This window comes from Schistocerca cancellata, chromosome 2 (assembly GCF_023864275.1).
Source record: "Schistocerca cancellata isolate TAMUIC-IGC-003103 chromosome 2, iqSchCanc2.1, whole genome shotgun sequence".
Lineage (NCBI taxonomy): Eukaryota > Metazoa > Arthropoda > Insecta > Orthoptera > Acrididae > Schistocerca > Schistocerca cancellata.
In genome coordinates, this window is record NC_064627.1 from 170,915,618 (window position 1) to 170,937,983 (window position 22,366).

At 42.7% G+C, this 22,366-nt stretch overlaps 1 protein-coding gene across 1 annotated transcript in view; it reads left to right on the plus strand.

The window, feature by feature from the left end:
- Positions 1-22,366, plus strand: part of LOC126161491 (uncharacterized) — a 66,832-nt gene that overhangs the window by 24,156 nt on the left and 20,310 nt on the right. The gene's annotated exons all lie outside the window — the stretch shown is intronic.

A 22,366-nucleotide genomic window follows, 5' to 3' on the forward strand; every position in this document is an offset into this window, starting at 1 on the left:
TTGTAGCTAAATGATAAAGGATCTTTCTTTCTGTGTATTCGCAGCACATTACACTTGTCTACATTGAGATTCAATTGCCATTCCCTGCACCAAGCGTCAATTCGTTGCAGATCCTCCTGCATTTCAGTACACTTTTCCATGGTTACGGCCTCTCGATATACTACAGCATCATCCGCAATAAGCCTCAGTGAACTTCCGATGACTTCCGATGTTATCCACAAGGTCTTTTATATGTATTGTGAATAGCAACCGTCCTACAAGACTCCCCTGCGGCACACCTGAAATCACTCTTACTTCGGAAGACTTCTCTCCATTGAGAATGACATGCTGCGTTCATGTTATGCAGAAGGAATCTAAGAATTTCATAGTTGCCAACGAAAAGGCAAAAAATTACAACGATCGCTAAAAGGGATTCATTGTTCTTTACATCAAGAAGCATTTTTGGTGAACTTTCAGGCATGGAGCACTTGAAGATATTGTTGGTATGAACAGTAAAATTTCTGAAGTCACATGCATTATTCCACTGTCAGTGCCAACAGTTTTCAGTGGAACTGTTGAAAGAGAATGGAGACTTTACGCATTATTGCGAAGTATGTTGACTAAGTCAAGGGGCATTACTGGAACGATTTTACGATTTAAAACGCGCTATTGTCGATTTTGTGAAGGAAAGAGGAGTGCAGGAACGACAAGTATTACATCTGGAATGGATTGCAGACCTCGTATTTTAAGTGGATTTGATTGTACTCTGCCCCTATTAATAGTTAGCAAGCTGTGAAACAACTTATTTCTGATTTGACTGGGGTGCATTTAAAAAGAAAGCCGCGTTGCAGGCGGGACAGATTCTGGCAAACACAATCCAATGTCCTAAGCTCACTGGCTTTAAAGAAAGTGCGAGGTCTGAAGAATTTATTGTGGTCTTGAAACAATTACAAGGATATTTTCTTAAACGTCTTGAAGATACCGCCATTCTTGCATCTGTTATTGAGCTGTTTGCCGTTTCACTTGAAAGTGCCTCTGTGCATGTGCAGATGTAACTGCTAGGTAATTTTCATTTTAATGCCAAATCCTTTACATTAAAGATGTCCATGATATGTACATTGCTTTCCTCGGGTAGTTTCCACGTCTCCGTGCTCAAAAGTGCTACAATATTTCGATCAACAAGTCTTTTTCTGTGTATGAAACCAAATAACTCGCGTTTACGTGGCAACCAGAGTGCAAAAATCTGTGAAATCATCTGTGTCTGGCAGTATGCCGACAGTTAGTACCAGATACAAATTATTTCTTCAGCACGCCAAAAAATAATTAAATAATACTGAAAATTTATTTTCTTTGTGATGTATGCTGTTGAAAAATGTGAGACATAAAACCAAATCCTTTGCATTGTGACTGCATTGTGATTTAAATATAGTACAATCGCAGTTACCCGCAGCTCATGGTCTAGTGGCACAGGGTCCTGGGTTCGATTCCCGGACGGGTCGGGGATTTTCTCGGCCCGGGGACTGGGTGTTTGTGTTGTCCTCGTCATCTCCTCATCATTCGGGAAGTGCCGAGACTTGAAATAGAAATATTTGGAACTTGTACGGACGCTGATGACAACGATGTTGTACCACAAACCAACATCATCATCAACACATTCGCAGTTTCCCCCTTCTTGCGCTCAGACAGTTTGCCGTGGTGGTGGGGGAAGTGTGCAGCTAGTCTCAGCGTTATAGCACTCGCGCCCAAGCCAAGTAAACGCATGGACGCAGGGCCATAGCGAGGGGCGGCCCCGATAAGGGCGCCGGCACAGAGGGACAGCAAAAAGCTATCAATTAAGAACGCCGCTTTAAGTACTGCATGGAGATCTATGTCAGTACTCACGCACCTCGTCTTCCTAACAGCCCGGGGTGGCATTATGTGGGGTCGACGTACGTAACTCCCGAGAGTTCGGGAACCTGTACAGAAAAATTGGAATAGATATCAACATAAACATCATTTCCGCCCTTTTTATTGCTCATGAAAACCACACATTGCGTTTTGTACCACCATACAGTGAGACCTTCAGAAGTGGTGATCCAGTTTGCTGTACACACCGGTACCTCTAATACCCAGTAGCACGTCATCTTGCATTGATACTATCCACAAGTTCATCAAGGCACTCTTGGTCCAAATTGTCCCACTGCTCAACGGCGATTCGGTGTAGATCCCTCAGAGTGGTTGGTGGGTCACGTTGTCCATAAGACAGCCCTTTTCAGTCTATCCCAGGCATGTTCCATCGGGCTCATGCCTGGAGACCATGCTGGCCACTCTAGTCGAGCTATGTCGTTATCCTGAAGGAAGTCATTCACAAGATGTGCACGATGGGAGCGAGAATGTTCGTCCATGAAGACGACTGCCTCGCCAATACGCTGCCGATATGGTTTCACTATCGGTCGGAGGATGACATTCACGTATCGTACAACCGTTACGGCGCCTTCCATGACCACCATCAGCGTACGTCGACCCCACATAATGCCACCCCAAAACAGCAGGGAACCTGCACCTTGCTGCAGTCGCTGGACAGTGAGTCTAAGGCGTTCAGCCTGACCGGATTGTCTCCAAACACGTCTCCAACGATTGTCTGGTTGAAGGCATACGTGACACTCATCGGTGAGAGAGAACGTGATGCCATTCCCGAGCGGTCCATTCGGTACGTTGTTGGGCCCATCTGTACCGCGTTGCATGGTGTCGTGGTTGCAAAGACGGACCTCGGGAGTGAAGTTGCGTATCATGCAGCCTGTTGCACACAGTTTGAGTCGTAACACGACGTCCTGTGGCTGCACGAAAAGCATTACTCAACATGGTGGCGTTGCTGTCAGGGTACCTCCGAGCCATAATCCGTAGGTAGCGGTCATCCACTGCCCTTGGACGGCCTGAGCGAGACTTGTCACAGACAGTTCCTGGCTGTCTGTATCTCCTCCATGTTCGAAAAACATCGCTTTGGTTCACTCCGAGACGCCTGGACACTTCCCTTGTTGAAAGCCCTTCCTGCCACAAAGTAACAATGCGGACGCGATCGAACCGCGGTATTGACCGTCTAGGCATGGCTGAGCTACAGAAAACACGTGCTGTGTATCTCCTTCCTGGTGGAATGACTGGAACTAACCAGCTGTCGGACCCCCTGTTTCTAATAGGCTTTGCTTATGCATGGTTGTTTAAATCTTTGGGCAGGTTTAGTGACACCTCAGAACAGTCAAAGGGACTGTGTCTGTGATACAGCATTCACAGTCAACGTCTATCTTCAGGAGTTCTGGGAACCGGGGTGATCCAAAACTTTTTTTGATGTGTGCATATTGTGCCTATTGCAAAAAGCCCTTGCCTCGGCACATCACTAAACACACGCTGTTGGCCAGTCTTAATCCATGCAGGTAGCACCATAAAGAAACGACCACTATCGAACGGACGTCTGCTTGAGCGCCCCACAAACCAATCATCATCATCATCATCATCATCATCATCATCATCATCATGCTGGTAATATGGTTTGTGTGGCAACAGGTGCGCTTTGTTCACACAGCTGCTGCCTACACAGCTCGCTCATGTTCGACAGTAGAGTTCTTGCTGCTACATCGCTATGGTACTGTAGGCTCTCAAAGTTCAGTGAGCGGATGCTGAAGCTACTTGTTCGAGGCTTCCAATTTTTGCCGATTCTGTCAGCTGCAGACTAGAGTGATGTGTGTCGCTGGAGGAATCAAACAGAAAAGGTGGATGGGATGTGTTATCTCCTTGCCCATCCACCTACTACTCTTGCTACTTCCAACATATCTTGAAAATGTTGAGCTGATTTGGTGCCATTTGTAGCGGTGATATTCGCACAGTGGAGCTAGTTTGTAAAATAGGTGCTTTCAGGTTCCAGATGAAATAGCTAATGAAGTGCATTGATATGGTCTTGCCATTTGAGTATTTTGAAGGCTTTTGAGAGTCTGGGTTGAGAGCTGCTTATCCAAACGTCGTAATACCTTTGAGGATATTTTTAACAATGTCACTGACTGCAGCATATTATGAGCGCAGTTTCAGCAATTTAAAAATGTAAAGACAATTTAAGGTTGAGTATGGGTGAAAGGAAACTATTAAGATTGGCTGTCTTGTCGACATATACGACACAGCAGCTAACCTTGCCTTCAGTGACATACCAATAAATATGCTTCATTCAAAGCAAGGAAATGTAACGTAAAAATTATAATAAAATGCACAGCAGGAAAAGGGGTATGTTCTCAACTCATCATTATAGACCTTTTTCTTGTATTTCTAATGAATAATTAATGCACTGTTAATAGTTTATGATGAGCAAATGACATCTTTTCTTTATTACATCTCGCACTAAAACACTATCTTGTCGGGAAAAAAAATGAAATGTCGTGTGACGAGAGCCTCCCGTCGGGTAGACCGCTCGCCTGGTGCAAGTCTTTCAATTTGACGCCACTTCGGCGACTTGCGCGTCGATCTTGTCGAAAGTAGACACTATGAGAACTGCTGTCGCCCTATAGTTATAAGGTCTATAATTTAAAACAGCAGCCAGCCACAAGTTTGGTTTGAGAAAGTTTATTTAAATCAAACCATTACTTGTTTCTGATTTAATACAAGTCTATCTTCAGACGGCTTTTACAGATTTTCTTGCTTTCCTGTTTGTGTCTCGTTTTGTAGTCGTTATAGGTTTTCTGCACCGAGATAAAAAAAAAAACCTCAAAATTCGGTAAACTTATGAGACTTTTTTTTCTTTTTTGTAGTTCAATGAATGATTTTAAAGTTAATTAATCATTAAATGCGACGAAAACTTACATGGTTTATGTGCGATAGCTACAAGAAACAAATAGATTTTGTTTTATTTTATTTTTTGTTGAAACATATTACGTTTTGTAATTTGTATTAACTAAACACTTTTTTAGCCTTGTTTCACAAACTTTATTATTACCATATGACCTAGGCTTTGGGTTATAAGCTCGTTTTGTAGTTCATAACTGACCCCAAAGATGAGAACCAAGCAAAGATAAACATGTCAACTTTTTAAATCTATCAATTCTTGACATTAACTGTAAAATTTATATCTGTTGACAATTTTGACAAGTTGCATAATTCATTAGTACAGCATTTACAATAACTATCACTGAACATACCTGGCAGCCAGGGATGAAATTTTCCTCGTTGCAGGAGCTGCAGTATTTTAGAAATTAAGAAATAGGTTGTTGTATCCCGAATTTATTACTGAATTAACAAACTCAATTCAATTATTTACCCCATTTAGACAATATTGTGCCTCCTCTGTAGAAGAAAAACCTTGGTGCCTTCATTCACATTACATAAAATTCAATTCTGCGCGTTAGTCTTTTCCAGTGTATGTTTATTCATAGTTGTAAATAGTGTAGTAACGAATTTAGTAAATTCTGTATTAATTAATTTTGTACATCCTTGTGTAATTTGTCAAAATTGTCAACAGAGATAGCTTTTACAATTTCAGTCAAGAATCGATAGAGTAAAGAAGTCGACATGTTTATTTCTGCTTGATTCTCATATTTGGGCTCAGTTATTTACTAGAAAATGGGCTTATGACCCGAAACCAAGTGATAATAAAGTTTGTGAAACAAGGCTAAAAAAGTGTTTCGTTGATTAAATTCAATATGTAATGTTTCATCAAACACCCACAGTTGAATCAACTAAAAAGGTTGTAATTTATGTACTAAATGATACATTCGATTTTTTGTAGACCGTATTTTTCATCATTGTAGCTCATTTAATATATAAGAAACTATCAGCCTCGATTGCGGTAATGAAACCTATGTTTACCTAGGTTTCAGCCCGAGTAATTGAGCCTTCTTCAGAAGATAAACCTAGGTAAAGGTTGGTTTCATTACCGCAATCGAGGCTGATGGTTTCTTACATATTAGATTATCACGACTGCTGGCTGGGCTGCAATGTTGAAAGTACTAAAATAGTTCATTTAAATAATATATTTGAATAATTATTCTTTCTCATTAAACATAGTTATGAAAATCACTGGAAGGAAGTTTTAAATGGGAGGGTTTGGGGGCAGAAGCGCAATTTTGGTACTTCTGTTTTGGACAATGATCTCGGTACTATCTGGATGTCGAACTCTGGTCCAGCGAGGGAGGGAGGCCGGGGCCAAGAGGACCTGCTGTGCCCAGGGTTCCATTTGCAGAGCGCCGAATGGTCTCTAAGAAAACAAGATTTTCTAAAAAATATATTATTGTTAGTATTAGAGTAAATTCTATGTATTACATTACTGTGTGTTTCTGGGGGGGGGGGGGGGCAAATTAAGCTTTGTGTACTGGGCTCCAGTTATGTTTACTGTGCCACAGGTGGAACTCCATCTGCCTGAATTTGTCGGCCAAAGATGCTTGTACTTCATTCTTGTCTAATTACAACATGGCTGCCACGAAATGTTCACGACAACGCAAAATGAAAATACTTTTTTATTCTAGTCGCACATTAGCCTTTCGGAGCGCAGTTTGATATAAAGCCAGAAATAAGTAAAGAATTCTTTATCACATACAGACCGGTGGAAATTATTTTGCCTAACTACAGCATGACGAACTATGCAGATGACAAGAATCTGGAGGCACGCCGAAGCTCTATTCTCTGAAAGCAGAGCTCTGCTTCCGGGTAGTATAGAGATCACTGGTTTGGACCATTCATTGAGACACGAGCGCGAATCGGAGTCCCGTTTGACGTCACTGCCAGTAACAGCAGCCAGAATGATGGTTGTGGTGGCGAGGGGGAGGGGGGGGGCGGCAGAGGAGATGCTGTAGAGCGTTTAAAATAAGTTGTGACTTTTGACAGTTCAGTTCGGAGCGGGTGGAGCAAGCGTAGTTGCCAGCTTGTGCTCGACGCGTCAGTAGGTGACCACAGAATGACAGGCCTACTCGGCGCAGAATCTAGCAGGCTCGCTTCACTGGGTGAACAGCAAGCCGCTCAAACCGGCCGATCTGCGATCTTTCTCAAACGATTTTAAAGAAATCATTCGGTAATGAACTCTCATTCTCGTACATCTTAAAGTTTAATTCGTCAGGTTCAATGATGAACCGCCTATCATTTCGTTACGTCATAGTTATTGTGATATTTCGATAGTAGGTAAATACTGCAAGAAATCTTTAGTTTGCATAAAAAATAGGTGTCGCTGTGAATTTGTGTTTGGTGCGTGTTAAGTTACATGTTGCTGCTTATTAAATGTAGATAATATATTGAATTATTTTTTAAACTTGGAACGTTATCGCTGTCTGTTTCCAACCTCGGGAAAGTCGAATGCATGTTAAGCGTTCCGTCACGAACTCGTGCGTCAGTCTAAAAACTGTAATGGAATATTTATTAATTCATTGTATCTCATAAATGGTGTGAGATATCGAAACAACATTTTGGCAACTGACAGCGCGCAAAGACGAGAATGTTTTGGCATATGATTAATATGCGATATTTCCGTATCTACCGCGATATTCAAGCGACTACAGATTTTTTTCAAATATATGATGTGATTATTGAGGGCCATCGATAGCTTGTGAAACGTGAACTTCTGAGGGTGTTGTAACCACGTAAGTGAAGAAGTTACACGTTTATTTTTATACTGAAAATGGGCCATACTATTGACCTGGCTTGCACTCAGTTGTTAGTTTAACAACACACTACAGTATTTCGGAATTCTATCGCAACTCAACTCAAAGCCAGTCCTGTCGCGTAACGTTTGCAGTGACTTCTTTTGCTGGTATTTTCAACCTCAGTGAGCGTAAACTTCTTGGTGTTTTTTGCTACATTACTTTTCACCTAGCCCATATGCTCTGACGGAATTAAACGAGCAGGATGGGGAGAAGCCTGCTTAAACAATGCGCCCTTTATCGTTAGCCAGTTCGCCGACCTAGTAGCGTTAATTTTTGGCTTGCACAGCACAACAAGTTCCATTAACTTCGCCTTATACATGCTAGGTTCAACTTTGTCTCGTGGAACATTTCTTTGTACCCAGGCAAAAATCCGCTTTCCTCCACTGCGTCGTTGGAGCTCTATACATCACTGAGCGATATGGCGTTTCGTCAATTACTGTTGTCGAATTCCGAGGAATGTTTTGCAGCAGAACGTTACCTTCGCAGCCGGTGAACGCTTCTTGGACGACACTTTTATTGCATATCTCGTGATCAGATGTACACTGTTGTTACTAATGCAGTGCTAACACAAAACACTTGTTCACAATACCTGGCAACTACTGAACACTTCAACACCAGAAAATACGACTTGACAACGAGAGGTGCGTCTAACGCATGACACCACGTGGTACTGTTTATTCATGCTGTGGCAACAGGGGTACTTTACCAGCACGACCGCTGGCGGTGTGGTAGGGAAAGCCAGCTCGCCATTGGTGTTACCAGGGCAACGGCGTCACGTACCGCCACGGCCAGCCAAACGTCAAAAGTCGCGTCTAATTTTAAACGCACTATGGAGTCCGTTACTGCTTATTTCGTTCGTCAGCCACATGGCGCTAAAACCAGTTGTAGCATCCAAGGTCACGGCCCATAGAGAACCGTCGAGTCCATTAACGCGTCACGCGTGCTCGCCTGATTTAAACTAGTTGCTTCACTGCACAAAAAAGGCCAAAGAAGTCGAGAGCTCTCTTAGGTTAGTATTCGTGAAACGCATTGGGCTAAGGCAGTAAAACAATCATTGTGTCTGCGTATATCATTCACTAAAATATTCCTTCCTAACCTCTTGCATTTCTGATACGGAGAGAAGAGAGTGCAGTGCATGACTAAACAGTTTCATTGGGGTTCCTTCTAAGATTGAGGTCGATTGATATGATTTCAAATCGTCGTTTCCTGTATTTGTGACTAATTACGACCACAGTTAGGTTTTTAATTATTCGTTAAGATTTTGACATTACCCACAGTCGTTGAGAACAGAATTATAGAGTCCTCATACACTTCTAGAAGTGATTTCCAGTGATATGGTTAATCCTCTCGTTTAGATAATTGTAGCATTACGTGGGTGATCACATAGAGACAGTACTATGGCTTTAGCAACTGTTGTATAATTTATGTTTGTTTGGTTGTCACAATGTTAATTTATATAAAAAATTGAATTAATGGATTCCTGTCCCCCCCACCCCCCTCCCTTCCTCCACCGGTTCAATTTCTGCGGACACCCATGCGGCATCATATCTTGTGCAATATTTTACTCCAAAAAGTGTAAACAGTAGCTTAAAATATAGGACGAGGAATTCCGACTAATGCAAGACACCTTTTCAGCAACACCACAAGATGATTAGTAGCTAAAAAGTGAAAAGAAAAGAACACTTTAAAAATTATAATTCCGCAGGCTTTATACGTGCAGTTATCGTGTACACAGGGTGTCCAAAAATAATGTATACACTCTTTAAAACTGAATATCTCTTTAATTAAAGGAGATAGAAATACAGAACAAAGTTTGACGTGTACCTTAAGGTCCAACTAAAGGTGGTAAATATTCAAAATGGCCTCCTTCAGCCGCAATACACCATCGACAATGACTTACAACTTAGCGACATGCCAACTGTATTCTTTCTATTGGAATAGCATCACAGGCCTCCTCAATTTGCTCTCTAAGATCATCCAGTGTTTGTGGTCTTGCAGTGTAAACTGTGTTCTTGAAAGTACCCCACGACAGATCACACTAGACTCATAGTCCTGGTAGATTACCATGTCTTTCCTCTATTATGTATGGGTTCTCACTGGCCCAGTACACGCAATTATGGTAGTTAATTGTTCCAATAAGTTTAAAGATCACTTCATCTGACCAAAGAATTAGATCGTGTAAATGTTGCTCTTCTTTGCATATGTCAACGAACCACTCACAAAATTCACTTCACCTATTGGGATCATCCTCATTAAGAGCATGGAGAAGTCTTGAGATGTAAGGCCTCAATTTCTCAGCCCACAGAATTCTATGAACACTGCATTTGCAGGTCGCAGTCTCACGAGAGCATTGCCTTGCAGATATATTTGGGATTGTGTGTATGCCTGGATCACTGCATCAACCCTTTCATTGTCTGCTGAACATCTCTTTCTTCCGCAATGTCCGTTCTTCAAATCTTATACTGTTCCTTTGATGTCAAACTTATCTCAGATTCTTGCAATTGTTACCCTTGGTGGTGATGGAGTTCCAAATTCAGCCCTCCAACATCATCATACCTCACTCACATTCTCTGTTTTCCAGTAACACTTTAGCACGCATTTCCGTTGAGCCAACAATGACACCATGTTTACAATCCTGGAACGAAAGAAAGTGTTATGTTTTTCATTGCCTTCTGTATAATTACCCACAAAAACTGCATTTCTATCTCCTTTAATTAAAGAGATATTCAATTTCAAAAAGTATATACATTATTCTGGGACACCCTGTATTTTGACACTGATAGTCATATTGCACTTTTAATTTATTGTTGGCTGTCGAAGAAGTTACAAGTGTTCTGGTATGCATGTGATATATAAATATTGGAACTAAAGGGACAGAAGTTTTGTATAAGACTTAACGTTATGAAATAAAGCACAGCGCTGTAGACTTGCGCTTTTGGCGAATCTTTAAAGCAAATACACTCATTTTCTACGGATGAAAAAGAGTAAACTATGGATGCGAACAAGGTGAAGATAAAAAGCAAGGGACAGGAAGAAATACGATGTAGTCATGTGTTTTTCTGTCAACAAAATTATGTAAAAGTCGATTTATGCAGGTTTTTAACAGTGTCGGAACTATACTTTTTAATGGTTATTTAGAAGTCGACGTTCTTCTTCCAAAATATTAAAAATACTTTGCACCCCCATGTCTAGCCTCTCCGCCCTATGATCTATCATTTGAGTCTTCTTGATGACAATCACTCTGAAACCCCAAGCACTTCAGCAACAATGTCGAAAAAGCAAAGAAAATTATTATCGACGAACACTGAATCACTGTCATAGAGGTTGGTCATAATATTGGTACAGCATACAGCTGATTCCATGCTATTTTTCTTTTCGGAGTTGCTGAATTAAGTTCACGACGATCCAGAACTGCTCAAAGAAAACATATGATTGTGTGAATGTGTGTATGACTTCGACACACCACCTGCAAAGCGTTTATTTTCTTCTTCATTCTCTGTTAAAATATCGGATTACGGTATATTTTGAGACAATAAAGCATCCAGTGTGAGGGTTTTCGGGTATAAAGAAGAATTATAAGTACACACATCAAAAAAAGTTTTGTATCATCCCGCTTCCCAGAACTCCTGAAGACAGATGTTGACTGTGGATATTGTATCACATACACAGTCCCTTTGACTGTTCAGGGATGTCACTAAACCCGCCCAAACATGTAAACAACCATGCATGGGCAGCACCTGTTAGACGGAAGGGTCCGACAGCCGATCAGTTCATTCCAACAGGGAGGTGGTACATAGCCCGTGTTGTCTGTAGTTCAACCATACCTAGACGGTCAATACGGTGGTTCGATCGCGTCCACATTCTTACTTTGTCAGGCAAGTGTCCAGGCATCTGGGAGTGAACCAAAGTGATGTTGTTCGGACATTGAGGAGATACATAAAGACAGGAACTGTCGATGACATGCCTCGCCCAGGCCGCTCAAGGGCTACTACTGCAGTGGATGACCGCTGCCTACGGATTATTGCTCCGAGGTACCCTGACAGCAACGGCACCATGTTGAATACTGCTTTTCGTGCAGCCACAGAACGTCGTGTTACGACTCAAACTGTGCGCAACAGCCTCCACGATGGGCAACTTCACCACCGACGTCCATGGCGAGGTCCATCTTTGCAACCACGACGCCATGGAGCGCGGTACAGATGGGCCCAACAACATGCCGAATGGACCGCTCAGGATTGGCATCACGTTCTCTTCACCAAAGATTGTCGCATATGCCTTCAATTAGACAATCGTCGGAGACGTGTCTGGAGGCAACCCGGTCATGCTGAACGCCTTAGACACACTGTCCAGCGAGTGCAGCAAGGTGGAGGTTCCCTGCTGTTTTGGGGTGGCATTATGTGGGGCCGACGTACGCCGCTGGTGGTCATGGAAGGCGCCGTAACGGCTCTTCGATACGTGAATGCCATCCTGCGTGAATTGATGCTGCTCCACGGCAAACCCCGCCTGCAGTCTGCTAAACTGACAAAAAACACTATACAGAAGTTGGGTTGGGAAGTCATTCCACCCATCTTATTCTCCTGATCTTAGTCTTCGCACAACCTTCAAGGAACTTCCTCTTCGGATGAAACTGCGCTCCGAACATGGCTCGACGAGTTCTTCGCCTCAAAACGACGTGATTTCTTCAGTCGCGGAATCGAAAAGTTACACGCGTTGGAAGACTGCTTTAAATAGTGAAGGAAAATATGTTATCGATAACTGAAGTCTCTGTTATGTATATCTGTTGTGTTTATTAAACTTACAGAAAAACGCAACCCAATAGTAAACTTAATTTTTTTTATTGATATAGAAAGTGCACCTCTCTCTGGTCCTTATGTACGTAAAAATAACTTAAATTATACGTTTCAATACAAGTCTAAACTGTTTCACGGTATTTAACTATAAGATATGTAGCCATAATATCATCATAAACGTGCATTATCATATAATTTCTCATCAAACGCGGACTATATCTTGTTGTGTCTTGTACAAAAAATGAATAGGAAAGGAGACCAATAAATTACAGGTCAATGCAACAAAATCCTGCCACTCAAACAGCTGATGAAGCGAACACTCGATAAGAAACCTAGAAGCCACTGTAATAGCGAATGCCTCGAGATGACAGGGTGTTTGTGTTGTCCTCATCGTTTCATCATCATTCAGGAAAGTGGCGAGATTGGACTGGGCAAAGGTTGGGAATTTGTACGGGCGCTGATAACCGCGCAGTTGAGCGCCCCACAAACCAAACATCATCATCATCATCATCTGTAATAGCGAAAACCGATGAAAGACGAACGGCATTCTTGGAACTTAACTACTGCAAGTGAGCCTACAGTGATAGAACAAACATGGGAACACAAACAAATGACTGGACAGTGAAGAGGTCTTTAGCAGCCCGCCCCTCCCACCAATCTTTGCGTTTGTATATATGTGTATTGTTACCATCTTATTCCTGCCGGCACCTCTTAAGCCGCACCACAAGGGGCGTCACCGTAGAGGAACGCACGAGCAAACGGACGCATCGAGCGTGTTAGCTCTCAGGAGGTAATCTTGGCGGCAAATATGCTTACTGATAAGATAAACCCCTTTTGTTTTCGTCCTGGAGTGCAGGCTGTTGTGCGTCACGGAAAAACGTACTTAACGCGTCGAGCCGTTGCTTCTCGAAGAAAGGAAGGACCATTAGGGTTTAACGCCCCCGTCGACGACCGGGTCATTGGAGACAAATCACTAGCTCGGGGTGGGGAAGGTTAGAAAAGGAAGGCAGTTGTGTTACCTTTTTTTTTCTTCAGAGGAACTATCCTAGCATCCTCATAATTATTCCCGGTATTCGCCTTAACATTTTACAGAAACCAAGGAAAAATTCACCGCGCGTGGTAGCCGCGCGGTCTGTCGTTTGTCACGGTCATCGCGGCTCCCCCCGTCGGAAGTTCGAGTCCTCCCTCGGGCATGGGTGTGTGTGTGTTGTCCTTAGCGTAAGTTAGTTTAAATTCGACTGAGTAGTGTGTAAACCCAGGGACCGATGACCTCAGCAGTTTGGTCCCATAGGATCTTACCTCAAATTTCCAAGGAAAATTTAACTGTGTTTATATGGGCATGGAGCTGAACGACCACTTTCCCGAATGCTAGTTGAGTCAATAAGCCCTGTCAGTGAAGACCAAAAAATTGACGAGTAGGATTCAAGCACTGAGGATTGCATACAAACTTAATTATGTACAAGGTGTACAGCTTTGCTTCTGCCGTTTTTTCCCCAACATTTGAGGCTTTAATGAAACAAATTGGTTACACATGTATCTTTCAAAGTATTTCCCATCGCTGGTGTTTACTTTCTCCAATCTTTCGGGCAGTGTACGAATACCGCGTCGAAAAAATTGTTCATCTTTTCAAGCGATCCACGAATCGATCCAACTTGTGACATCTTCATGATATCTGAAGTGTTGGTCGCCCAGGCCATGCGCCATTGATTTAAACAGGTGACAGTCACAGGTAGCAATGCCTGGAGAATACGGCGGGTGGGGTAGGACTTCCCATTTTAATGTTTCCAAGTACGTTTTGACCTCTTTTGCAACGTAGGGTCGAGCGTTGTCGTGCTGCAAAAACAGTTTATCGTGCCTCTCGCTGTATTGCGGCCGTTTGTCTTTTAATACTCTGCTCAAACGCATTAATTGCGTTCAGTAACGAGCACCTGTGATTGTTTCATTTGGTTTTAACACCTTATGGTACACGACGCCAAGCTGATCCCACCAAATGTAGAGCATGATCTTGGAGCCGTGAATATTCGGTTTGGCCGTCGACGTGGAAGCATGACCGGGATATCCCCATGAATTTTTGCGTTTAGGGTTATCGTAATGAACCCATTTTTCGTCCTCGGTCACAATGCAAAGCAGAAATCCCTTCCGTTTTTGCCTCTGAAGCAACTGTTCACAAACACACAAACGCCGTTCCACGTCTCTTTGTTTCAGCTCACACGGGACCCAAGTTCCTTCTTTCTGAATCATGCCTATAGAGTTGAGACGTTTTGAAATGGCTTGCTGTATCACTCCCACTAATCGTGCCAATTCCTCTTGAGTTTGACGCGAGTCTTCACTCAGCAATGTCTCTAATGCTGCGTCTTCGAAAACATACTCTCTTCCACCAACAAGCCGGTCTACGACGTTAAAATCGCCGTTCTTGAAGCGTTGAAACCGCTCACGACACGTTCCTTCACTAATAGCGTCCTTACCACACGTACTTGAGAGCATTCGATGAGACTCAGCCGCTGTTTTCTTCATATTGAAAGAAAACAGTAAAACCTCCCGCAAATGACGAGAATTAGGTTCGTAAACTGACATTTTCAATCAAGAACAGCTTTATGATTCAGACACAAATCGAGTAATGTTTGAATGAGGATGTGTTGACCGAGGCCCAAGCTAACTGCCTGACGTCTGCGATCTGTTTCTTTCGACCGCTACTTACCGTTGTCGCCACCTATCGGCAAACGGCGGAAGCAAAGTTATACACCTTGTATGTATATCGATGCCTAGAATCCAGAGTCGCAATGGTTTTTGCCTGTTACCAGTACCGATACTGGCAAAATACTTATCCCGGGAATTCCAAGACCGCATCAAAAAATCTGCAGTAGTTCCTCATGCTAGCCTGGATATACAAAAAGAAACGAGGAGGGGAATCCAGTTTATACACGAAGAGATTTAATAAAACATTTTTTATACTTACTAAAACATGACTCCAACTTACATTTTACGTTTGTGTGAAGTAAAGTTCGTCTGTTATCCTTCTGACGGATAATGAATGCAGTGTATGGTTCAAATGGTTCAAATGGCTCTGAGCACTATGCGACTCAACTGCTGAGGTCATCAGTCGCCTAGAACTTAGAACTAATTAAACCTAACTAACCTAAGGACAGCACACAACACCCAGCCATCACGAGGCAGAGAAAATCCCTGACCCCGCCGGGAATCGAACCCGGGAACCCGTGCGTGGGAAGCGAGAACGCTACCGCACGACCACGAGATGCGGGCTGCAGTGTATGTTCAAACGGAAAAAAGTTATGTGATATGATTGAAATTTTAAAATCTTCAGGTTTTTTTACTTTACTTATATTGTGAAACTTTTTTTCCCGCCAAATTTCAAGATTCTAGGTCAGCGGAAAGTACCCTGTAGATCTGATAGTGAGTTTTCACGATCAAGACTTGTGATATAAATATCTATATCTTTTGATTACATTGACTTAGAAGCTCAAAATTTATATATTATCAAGAGACCGTAAACCTTAGTATGTGACATGAATTTTAACTCAATATGTCAACGTGTTCCTGAGAAAACGGGTTTTTACCGGTCAGACAGACAGTCAGACAGACGGACAAGAAACCGATGCTATTAAGGTTACGTTTTTACAGATTCAAGAACGGAATCCTAAAAAGATCGAATATGGGAACTAATTCGTGTATTTGATAATTTTTGTGTAATAATGGGATTGGTTGGTTGATTTGAGGGAAGGGACCAAACAACGAGGTCATCTGTCCCATCGGAATAGGGAGGGAAAGAGGAGGAAGTAGACCGTGCCCTTTCAAAGAAACCATCCCAGCATTTTCCCGAAGCGATTTAGGGAAATCAAGGAAAACCTAAATCAGGATGGTCGGAGGCGGGTTTGAACCGTCGTCCTCCCGAATGCGAGTCCTGTGTGCTAACCACTGTGCCACCTCCCTCGGTGTGTGGTAGGAGGGAATGCTATAAACAACATGCTAAAAATCCTGATCAGTGGGGGTGGGGGTGAGACTGAAAATCACTTGTACTTGAATAACTTGACATAACTGAGTCTATAACGAAAATGTACAAAATTAAACCACATTACATTTACTACAAAAAATGCATTATTCATTTTTTGTCTAGCTTGTGCGCAGAGAGCGATAAATATGAAAATCTCGCGCGGCGCGCATGCACTATAGCTTAGGTGGTTTTTTGCTGGGCCAGTTTGAGAAATTTTCCCGACTTGATAGATAACAAGTGTCCTGTATAAAATAGTTTGTCTCGACTTCCTCTATTCCAATGTGGTATGTTGAAAACAGTTCGTAAGAGATCCTACTACGATTATTTGTGGCTCACCCGATGTTAATTTCGTTAGTGTTGGACATTCCTATTTTTCTCGGTGGTATCCCAATACCATATCAGAAAACAGTGAAGAACTTAGGTGTAACTTTGGATGAACATCTCAAATGGCCAGAAAGATTTCCGCTTGTATTTCTTCCCTTCAAAAGTTTCGGAAAACTTTTCCGTAGAACGTGAAACGTGGGCAGATTGTTGGTGCTCATGTATTGGATGCTTCCGTAACCAATGTGGACGAAGTATTTGGTGTATCAAGATTCACAGTGTCGAAGATTTATACTGCATATAAGGAAAGTGGCAAAACATTATTCGCTAAGTCACAACTCGGACGAAATTATGTGTTCAAGCATCGCGATGGACGGCCATTGAAGAGGACTATGACGAAAAATAAGAGGGCAACAGATGCTAACGTCACTGCAGAACTGAATGTCGCACCTGCGAACCCTGTCAGTACCAAAACAACACGGAGGGAGCTGCAGATGCAGGAAATTGTAGGGCGAGCTGGAATTCTAAAATCACTCGCCAGTGACGCAAATGCCCGTAACGGGAAAGCGTGGTGGACTATAGAGCAATTCAAGGCTGTCTTTTGGTCGAACTAGTCTTGTTCCACACTATTACAAACTTTTGGCCGAGTTTACGTCCCAAGGATGAAACATGGTGGGAGTTCGATGATGTTTTGGGCAGCCATATCGTGGTAATCAGTACTCCGAAAGGTCACATTACTGCCGAGGATGATGTGACCATTTTGGCTGATCTGGTCCACTCTATAGTACGATGCTGATCCCCAATAGTGATGCTGTGTTTCAAGACGCGAGGGCCTCTGTTCACGCAGCTTACATCGTCCAGTACCGTTTTCATTTCAAATGGCTCTGAGCACTATGGGACTTAACTTCTAAGGTCATCAGTCCCCTAGAACTTAGAACTACTTAAATCTAACTAACCTAAGGACATCACACCTATCCATGCCCGAGGCAGGATTCGAACCTGCGACCGTAGAGGTCGTGCGGTTCCAGACTGAAGCGCCTACAACCGCTCGGCCACCCTGGCCGGCTGCATTCATTCAAAAACTAAAACCGAGCGAGGTGGCGCAGTGAGCACACTGGACTTGCATTCGGGAGGACGACGGTTCAAACCCGCGTCCGGCCATCCTGGTTTAAGTTTTCCGTGATTTCCCTGAATTGCTTCAGGTAAATGCGGGGATGGTTCCTCTGAAAGGGCACGTCCGACGTCCTTCTCCATCCTTTTCTAATCCGATGGGACCAATGACCTCCCAGTTTGGTCCCTTACCCAAATCACCCAACCAACCATAAAACTAAAAACATTGGTAAACACGCCCTCTGTTGCTGCCGCCCGATTCTGGAACAAGCTATCTTTCACTCTACCCACAATTCACTGGCCTGTTGCTTTTAAGAAGAAGCTGCTTCTGTCGCTCTCTTAAATTTTTCCCTCTGTCAGACAATAGAACTAATGGTCCTGTATTCTCCCAGTCACGTTTCTTCCTCATTTCGTTTCTCTATGAGTCAGGCCAGTTCCTTGTCCATTATCTACATTAATTGTGTGTTCTCACGTTAACCTTTCTCTGCCTCTTCCACCCTATTCCCTCATGTCCATTTCTGCTAGAGTACCTTCCAGTAATTTGCTTTTATTGTTGTGCTTACCACGAAGAATTTGAAACGGCGTATTTTTTCCAACACTGTTGTAATTTCTAAATGAAGTATTCTATAGTAAGTGTAATTTACAACATGCTTATCGTAATATACGTAATGTAAAAGAAGTAGAATGTCTGGTTAGAGGTAATAGAGGCCCTGATGATCTTAAGCCTGCCAAAGTAAATAAACCAATAAACACCTGTAAATAAAATTAAAAAAATAATTCAGCGTTCGGTATAGCGTACAAGGCTCATGCAGTAAAACGATGGATACAGCCAACTACATATCTGTGAAGATACGCAGTACGGTTGCATTTTGGTTATCACCGACGTTGTGGTACAGTCACGTAGAAAGCATTGTCGATTCAGCTGATACAGCTCTGAAGAGATTGAGAGAGAGAATAGGATGTAGAATCGATACCAGATGACGCGCAGATGCATCTGTTGACACCTCCCGAGCAGACAGCTGTTCTGATTTCGCAGCTCCGACGGAACTCTTTTTGGCTTCCATCAAGGGCGCCGCTGCCGTGCGAATTTCGTCACACCGGCGTCAGTGAACGGAGTACGGGACCAAAATATCTTCGTGGACAAGGCTGCGAATATGAGCAGGATCGGGGGACGGCGTTGTCTTAAAGAGCAACTTCTAATACGGTGTTTGCTGTTGTGGAGGTTTTGTCACCGACCCGTCATAAAACCTTCTTTAATTTGTACACGTTTTTATACATACAAGTACGGTTCAGCCAGAAAGCTGCTGTAAAAATTTATTATGCTCAGGCTAATTTTCACTATTTTGTCATCAACCGGCAGATTTTAAAAGCTTGTAAACCGACCTATGGTATATACCTTTACTGAAATTTCCTGGCAGATTAAAACTGTGTGCCGGGCCGAGACCCGAGGACGGGTCGTGAGTCGTGCTTGGGTAAGCTCAGTTGGTAGAGCGCTTGTCCGGAAGGCAAAGGTCCCGAGTTCGGGTCTCGGTCCGGCACACAGTTTTAATCTGCCAGGAAGTTTCAAAATCAGCGCATACTCCGCTGCAGAGTGAAAATTTCATTCTATACCTTTACTATTTCCAGTTTTAAATTCTGCCATATGATGACAAAATAGTGGCAACCATTTGCACAAATGGCTCTGAGCACTATGGGACTTAACATCTATGGTCATCAGTCCCCTAGAACTTAGAACTAGTTAAACCTAACTAACCTAAGGACAGCACACAACACCCAGTCATCACGAGGCAGAGAAAATCCCTGACCCCGCATTTGCACAAAAAGGCGTGTTATAGCAGATTTTTGGTTGCAGTCAGGGTGTCCACATGTTTTCACCATAAATTTGTCAAGCAAATATTGTTTAGCTACCAGCGGGACATTAACCAGCATGATTTCCTTTCTTGTAATTTTGTTCATTACGAAATGCCTTTTTTAAATAGCGCCCTACGTTTTTGTATTGGGTAATGCACTTCCTCTCCTCAAGACCTGTTGAAACACGTATCACAGTGTATCATTCACGTAAACATATTATTAAAAGCTTAACACAAAATTGACTTTGGGTCACCTGTACTAGAGCACAGAACAGGCGCCTACGGTAGCAAACGTACCTCGTCAACTTGTCTGTGAATACAATGTACACCAACGAAGAGCAGATAGAAATGCCACTCACCTGCGGATAATGTAAGCTTGCACAACAGTACTTGCAGTTATGTTTTCTTATTTAGAATGATGGTACGTTTGGTACAGTACTGTATACTTTTAAAAGATGTACTGCATAGAGTAAAGGCAATCCTTGATTAAAAACTGCATCGCCATTACTTTTCTCTTACATTGGTTGAAGGTAGACGTAATGCTGCTCAGGCAGATGAACTCTACAGAGGGCGATATCCCGACAAGAACCCACCTTCACGACAGATGTTTTGTGGTCGTGCTGTGACGCTTCAGCAAATGAGAAATTGCAATCCAAGGCAAAGCAAGCATCGTAGAGCACGCACGGACGAAGCTGTCGAAGTTACACTTCTCGTTTCTGCTGCAGTGAATTCACACGTGAGCACATGATAGCTTGAACAAGACACTGGCGTTCCTAAACCGACTGTACAACAAATTCTAGTATGCCACCAGTTCCATGCTTGTCATGTATGCTCACAACAAAAATTGCATGGGAATGATTCTCGGAATTGTGTACAGTTGTCATCGGGAACAGCAGCAAATCCTCGCGAAACAGAACTTCTTCTCGGATATTATTTTTACCGATGAATGTTCCTTCTCTAACAAAGGGCAGAAAATAAAAATAACATGCATTACTGATCCAGCGAAAACCCACGATGGCTTAGACAGGTGAAACATAAAAACAATGTGAAACCTCCCCTTAGAAAAATTTATGAATTACTGTGCTTGGATACCCCTTACGTTATTTGATTTTCAAACAGCTGAGCAGAACTGAACGTACTCAGACATAACTCTCTTTACTTATTCCGATCAACACTAAACTGACACACAATATTTTTAGCGCAACGCAATCTGACTTTCAAAAATCCCTACAAAAGAATGGCCCTGACTAACAATAACCTATACCTTTCATGAATCACTTACCTCACAAAAATCTTCGTTACTCGAACTACAGTAATACAGCGAGCGCCACTATTGCCAGATAAATAAAAGATTCTAACTAAGGAAGGCACTAACTACTGATAGGCATAATTACCAAATGAAAGATTTTGATAGAGAACAAACAATGTATTTACCTTAATAGTGTTCAAAAGTCATTATATATATATATATATATATATATATATATATATTAGTTCATGACATCCAGTCTTACAAATTTACTCTTTCTGATGGACACACGTCCAGATCATCCGCTCTCAAAACTCCGCCATCTATCTCCCCACATCCAACACTGCTGGCGGCTCACCTCCAACTGCGCAACGCTACGCGCTGTTCACATCTAACTGCCCAACATTAGAATATTCCAACAGTGCAAACCAGCCACAGACTGCACACAGCACAGTCAGTGATTTTCAAACAGGGCACTACGTGGACTTACCAACATAAAAATCTAAGCAGCCTACTTACAAATGAATGTTCTGGAATGAGATGCTTGGTACTGCAATTATTCTCACTTGTTTCATTAACGGTAATTAGACGGAAGCGCATATGCCAAATTTCTCACACGATTTCTTCCTCGTCTTCTGGATGAAATGCTGCTAATCATCATTGTGATAAGTCGCAATTACTGCAAAGTGTCTTCATAGCGCTGTGCATTGATTGTGGTTCGACACTCCAGAAACTCGATGAACAGAAGGCCCCTGCAGTCGAAGAGGAAGGTCATCATGACCTTACCGTAACTTGTGTGAATAGCTTTGGATTTGTTTCTCGTGGAAGATGTGGGATGTTTCCACTGTTGGCTTTGCTATTTGCGTGTCGAAATGCTGTCGGACGGAATCATCCTGTTGCATGTAAGTGGCCCCCGCCCTCCCACACTGCCCATCGGACGAAGGCTACGCTTCAGCAATTACACTACAGGCCATTAAAATTGCTACACGAAGAAGAAATGCAGATGATAAACGCGTATTCATTGGACAAACATATTATACTAGAACTGACATGTGATTACATTTTCATGCAATTTGAGTGCATAGATGCTGAGAAATCAGTACCCAGAACAACCACCTCTGGCCGTAATAACGGCCTTGATACGCCTGGGCATTGAGTCAAACAGAGTTTGGATGGTGTGTACAGGTACAGCTGCCCATGCAACTTAAACACGATTCCACAGTTCATCACGAGTAGTGACTGGCGTATTGTGACGAGCCAGTTGCTCGGACACCATTGACCAGACGTTTTCAGTTGGTGAGACATCTGGAGAATGTGCTAGCCAGGGCAGCAGTCGAACATTTTCTGTATCCAAAAAGGCCCGTACTGGATCTGCAACATGCGGTCGTGCATTATCCCACTGAAATATAGGGTTT